This window comes from Haliotis cracherodii, unplaced genomic scaffold (assembly GCF_022045235.1).
Source record: "Haliotis cracherodii isolate W230 unplaced genomic scaffold, xgHalCrac1.p SCAF_3, whole genome shotgun sequence".
Taxonomy (NCBI): Eukaryota; Metazoa; Mollusca; class Gastropoda; order Lepetellida; family Haliotidae; genus Haliotis; species Haliotis cracherodii.
In genome coordinates, this window is record NW_027266286.1 from 71,443,292 (window position 1) to 71,449,811 (window position 6,520).

Below are 6,520 nucleotides of genomic sequence, written 5' to 3' on the forward strand. Positions count from 1 at the left end.
CACGAACTGTTTTATGCTAACATATTCAATTGTATCTTGGAGATCCAGTGTATTAATGTAATACCTAATGATTCTGTTGTATGTTTACATAACATATAGCGGCAACCAAAATATACCGCCGAGCAAGAGAAAGTATGCACTTGAAAACTGGATGCCCCCAAAATTACAAACATCGAAACGTTACTAGGGTGAAAACAGTCGCGGAAACACTGCAAGCCCGAGGTCCAACGCACAACTGTGATACCCGTGTCAAATACATCTCTATGGATTAACAATTTCTTCTTTGCTTCATTTTTAACCACCATCAAACGTGGGTGTATGCTTTCTTTAGCCCGGCAGTTTGTGTGAGTGAGTGGGTGTGGGAGTTGAACACCGCTTTGGACAATAGTTCAGTATTGCGTCAGTTCAGTGTTGGGTAGTGTTGGAGGTGAGGTGAAATGGGGCTTACCATCGCGTCCAAGATTATTGAACGTATATAGTGTTTGTGTGTGGCTGCTGGTAGCAGTCCGGTTCAGCCGATATTATAGTGCTAACCCTCTGAGATACCATGCCGCAGTTTAACATGAATACCCCACTCAGACACATACTGACTCCAAGCCGACCAGTCTTTGTTTTTGACGTGCCAAGCGCCATCAACAAGTGGCGGTAGGGGATCGAACCCTGGAACCTTCCACTCTCCGGGTGAACGCTCTACCACTAGACCACGGAGGCAGTGAATTGTGTTGGAGTGATGCCGGTCTTAGGCAATACTCACGTCGTTTATACTGGGATAATATTCAGATCATATACACAAAATTTCAGCTTCACAAACAAATGTCCTTTGAGATAAAACTAGATGGAGAAAAAAGGTCTATTGTCATAGCTGGGTCACAATTCAATCAATCAATACTTTATTCATATTATGCATATTTACATTAGTTATACATGTATTTGGTAGATATTTACTTCTAATAGCATCAAAAGTAGCACATAAAGGACAGTTTCTCATGCAATTTCTCGATTTTGTTGCCACCCACTTTCAATATTTCTCAACCGTAAAACTCTCCCTCTAAACTTCACTAAAATATTGCGAAACGTTAATTCGCTAATTGCATAGATTCCTAGAGATATTTTGCTGGTTCCAACAAACTTTTATATTCTCTATTAAGCTTATATCTTGAACTGTTATTAATAGTTGATATCCAATTTTAATGAAACATATTAAAAGCACAATCCTCCAACGTACTTATTAAACATGTTTTTTTTATCTCCAACTGCTTGTGACAGCCAAAAAACAAAAAAACCATGACAAAAAGGTAGATATCTTATATTTGAAGCCCAATTTTTATACCCAACATTATCCAAATAATGTAACATGCTTCAATATAAGGCAAATCAAATAATCCCACGACAGTGTAGCCCCTGGACATATAGTCATCTGATAATGCCATTTTGTTTTCTTATTTTTTCCCTGAACTTTCAAAAAAAATCCTGAAATTTACGAAGTTGAAATTTAAAATATAAAGAACAAATTGCCCTAAAAGGCTTCCGTACTTCAGTCTTCTGGCATATTAGTGATTGAGTGGAGAGTGAAACTAGTGAGTGTGAGTGAGTTGGGTTTAACGCCGCTTTTAACAGTATTCCAGTTATATCACGGCGTGTCAGCTTAATGTGGGAGGGAAGCCCGAAGTGATGCAGGTCTCAGACGTTTACCACTTCGGTGAAACCCAAGAGCACGGGTATGTTGCTGACAAACCTAGGAACATAATCGGGGAGAACCGGGATTCGAACCGGGTTTCTGTCGTGTCCAAGGGACGCAACTCTGCGGCGCCTTAGACGACTGGGCCATCCGTGCCCCCGAGAGTGAAACTAAGTGAGTCCATGTTACAAATTATTTCCGACAGTGAGTTTGTCGCTAAGGGTTTGACCAGATACATTTGAAAGCTAAATAATCCATTCAGACATCAAAGTTAAAATGTTTAAATGACTGATTTATCAAAATGATGTCATTGTGGTTCTATATGGCTTCATGGTATCCCGACATTACCTAGATTCAGCATAGCAACTCGTTATTGGTCAGTTTGTGTGATATACGATCCTGGTAAGTGTAAATAAAGAGATGTCTCTAATTCTGTACCGGAACCGTATATTACACATCTGACAAATAACGAGTTCCTGTCAGCAGTGTCGGTGAAAAGATGATACACAAGGATAATGAAAAACTGCACCCGTCATCCCTGCACTCTCTTACAAAAAGCTGTATCTGTCGGGGCGGGGATGATAGTGTAAACAGGTTCAGCGCGAAAATATCTTTTTGTTGAAAAGTCTGTGATAATCTGTACCCAATCTCCCCAAAAAAGCTGTATCCGCCGCCCCTGCAATGTCATTACATTTTGAAAGAAAATGGCTGAATTATGGCCATAAGATTTTTTTTCAGCTTTCGTTTGTCTATTTATTGTTTAACGCTGCACTCAGCAATATTCCAGCTTCATGACTGTGGTCTGTAAATAATCGTGCTGGACCAGACAATCCAGTGATTGACATCATGAGCATGGATCCACCTAAAGGGGATACGCTGACATGCATCAACCAAGTCAGCGAGTCTGACCACCCGATTCCGCTGGTCGCCTCTTAAGACAAGAATAGTCGCCTTTTACATCAAGCATGGGTGTTTTGAAGGCCAATTCTAAAACCCGGATCTTCAGGGGTCTCTTCAGCTTTCAGTATGGCTAAATGGCTAATGTGCATATGTCAAATCAAGGTCAAAATTTAGAATATCACCAAAAAGATGAAATACACATGTTGAGCTCAATAACTAGCTACATATGAACCTAATGTCATTACAGTTTGAACCAAAATGGCTGAGTAATGCCAAAAAAATAGATTTTACAATATGGCTGACTCATTGGCCATACAAAACCACTTGAACAAATAGGGGGGTCATCATCGGTGGGACCAAACATGCAAGTTTGTGCTTCACTGGTCCGGTGGTTTCTGGGGAAAATATGTTTAGGACGGTAGATAGACAAACAGGCCATGACATTAGCTTACTTGACTTTCAGTCAGTTGATCTAAAACCAGGTGTTGCATGGAGGTCAAATGGTGGTAGCTGAATCAAATGTCATGAACCAATGCTCATGACACCTACTTAAGCTTATGGATACCTGTGGCCCTATTGGTAATGCTGTGAGACTAATCAATGAGCTACATGAAGGTAGGGATTATTCATCTATAGGGCTGGGACGGGTAACTCGGTACTCAGGTCGGGTGGGTACTGAGAAGGGTTCGGGTACCCGAAAGACTACCTGGACCAGGTTCCTACCCAGGTAGTAAAGTTTGACTCATCCAGCCCTATCCTGTTACACAATGGCAGCCTGTAAATGATCCAGTCTGGCAAGCTGAGAATTCAAAGCACGAAAGACGCAATTGGGATACAATGACATCTATCAACCAAGTCAGCGAGCCTGACCATCAGATCCCGCTTCTTACGACAAGCATAGTTGCCTTTGTGGTTACACTACAAGTCACTGATGTTCGCATTTCTTTCTGACTAGGCTTCCTATCCCTCGGACTTTTATATGCTTAAATAAAGATAAAACTTCAGGGTATGCATGGCCTAATCGTTTTATATGTGCATGTCATAGTTTTTGCCAGCGCTGCGGTAAAACAATTCTCAATCGGAGATTATGTACCCAACTCTTGAGGCCTACAGTGGGTACCCGGACAGGGTCGGGTAATAAAGGGGTGGGTACCCGGGGCAGCGTCCGGTAATAAAGGGTTGGGTACCCGGGCAGGGTCGGGTAATAAAGGGGTGGGTACCTGAATACTAAATTTGGACTCGTCCCAACCCTACAATCAAGACAAATATGTAACAAATTGACACACAAGTACAAGTGAGAGAGAGGCTTTTGGTGCTTTTATCAATATTCCAGCAATATCACAGTCAGAGACAACAGGGCCCCACATATTGTACACGTGTGGGGAATCAAACCCAGGATAAAATGCGATCACCTTATCCACTAGGCTACCCCAGTACCATCAGTGATCCTGAAACATTTCTTTCAGTACTCTGCGATATAACTTATCGTTAGATTGGTCAACATCATATAATCTGTGAGACCCACCAGGAGAAAGGGGACCTTATGGGTGCTAGGATACAATGGTGCTGTGACCTCTTATGACGTTTGACGTCAACTTACTTCAGTGAAGATCGCCATGTGTGATGTCATGTATCTCAGTATTAAATATGAATTGAAGCTTGTGAATTACACTTTTGTTTTCCGAAGATGCTATAGTGTTAAAATATAAAGAAAAGTCAAAATGTGATTTTTCACCCATAATGTCCCTTATCTCATGGTTGGTCACATATGCTTAGGGATGTTAGCAAGACTTGACTTTCTCAGAATGTAACTTGACCCATCTCACCAGTTGTTCCTCTCAATGACGGATGCATCCTAACATTGTCCCAGAATATTTGCCTAAAATCACCACCCATGGATACATATTAAGGGTTCAAGTGATAGCTTTTTCACAAAAAGAATTTTAATACAATTCAAACAATATTGTATTGAACAAATTATTCCGTTGTGGCTTTAGTTGTTTCTTGTGTTAGTTGGGTGAGTGAGTGAGCTGGGTTTAATGCTGCTATGAGCAGTATTCCAGTCATATCATGGCATGTCAGCTTGATGTGAGAGGAACGCATGAAGTGATGCATTCTTACACGTTAACCACTTCGGTGAATTCTACAAGCACGTGTATAGTGCAGTCACAAACCCAGAAACACTGAGGGCGAACCGGATTCGAACACATGATCATAAGTTTCTGGTGAGCCCAAGGGAAGCAACTCTGAACAGGTAATTGTGGCGTTGTAGATAGATGGGCTACCCGTGCCCCTAGTTGTTTCCTAACTGCTGATGCTGGTGGTTGATGCAGCTGAATATAGCAGTGCCATCAATATAGTCACGGTGGTCATTGGTTATGGTTGTTTTGATTGAGCAGAATCTACACAGTGGTGTTATGTGGTACAAACTGACCATGCAACATGGGAAACAAATACAAGCTTTTCCCACCTTTTTTGCAGTGAAGCAAGACATCAGGTAAGGGTAGTTGGTTCTGGGTTTGTGGAAACCATGTTCTGTATCACCTCCCGAGGCTATAAAAGTCCGATCTAGGCTGGAATTATGTAGGGTTTTGGGGGGCTGGACAAATGAGTCCAATCAAAATCGCATTACGAAATCGACATCCTCATAAACTGCTGTGCAGATTTCGTTTGATTGCAGGATTTGCAAAGCATGTGTAGCACCAACTCGGGGTCAACAAGTATTTTCCAAATCTTTTCATGTTTTTAATCAAGGTGCTCATTGATGATTTTTTTACAATCAATTAAGATATGAATTATGTTCTTCGTCATAAACGTTTCACACAAGTCAGAGATAGACACTATTTGTCATATCCAACTAGTCTGCAGTTCATCCAGACTAGCGATTATGTACAATAAATAGAATTCGGTTAAAACAACAAGTATTTCTAGTATTGTTACTAGTCTAGAATTAACAGACTAGTGGCCATGTCTATCACCACTAGACTAAAACGTACAGGTAGTCTAGTTGTGTTCTGATCTACTAAAACCCTTAACTCCTTGTATACTGTACCATTTGGAGTGAGTGAGTGAGTTTGGCTGCTTCAGTATCTCAGTACTATTGCAGCATGACAGCTCACCATGGAAGAGAACCCCACAGGCACAAGTGTGGTGCTAACAAACCAAGGATCATAATCAGGATTCAAACTTGATCAGCAGATCCAGGCTAAACTAAGGGATGCAACTCTGAGTAAATCCTGGTGGCTTTAGATTACTTCAAGGCTACCCATGCCAACAGTAATCTATAAATTCATTAACTACAAATGTAACATATTATAACCACCAGTACATCAACATAAACAAAAACATAACTCGATGATTTCTACAAACCAAGAGAAGAGAAATCTGTTGTCGCCAATTTCAACTTATCATCAATGATATGCTACATCATTATAACAGTAGCCAATCTCATTAAAATCAGACCTCAGTTCTCGCTACCGCTAAACAAAGATCTGAGGACATCCCATTAGGGGTCACGTCAGAACGACCTTTCATCCGACCAATCAGAGTGTCACTTACCAGAATATTAAAGTGACAGTCGGAATGTGATTTCTAATCATCCAACCTCGAAAACTTTAACACAGGGTTTTCCGAACGATAGTTACGGGTTTAACGACTGAATCTATACAATCTAGACCATCTCTTAGCGATTCCAAAATGTTCTTTTGTTCAGGTTTCAAATTTGTAATCGAGAATTTGTCAAAATATGTTTCGAAGCGTAGTCGCCAATTTGAAATTAGTGCCGTAAAGCAAGAGAAAGCTGCCTTCTGATTGGTCATTTCATTGGTCGGTCAAAGTTCGCGCAAGGCCGTTCTGACGTGAACGTAATGAGATGTCCTCAGATCTTTGTTTAGCGGTTCTGACGTGAACGTAATGAGATGTCCTCAGATCTTTGTTTAGCGG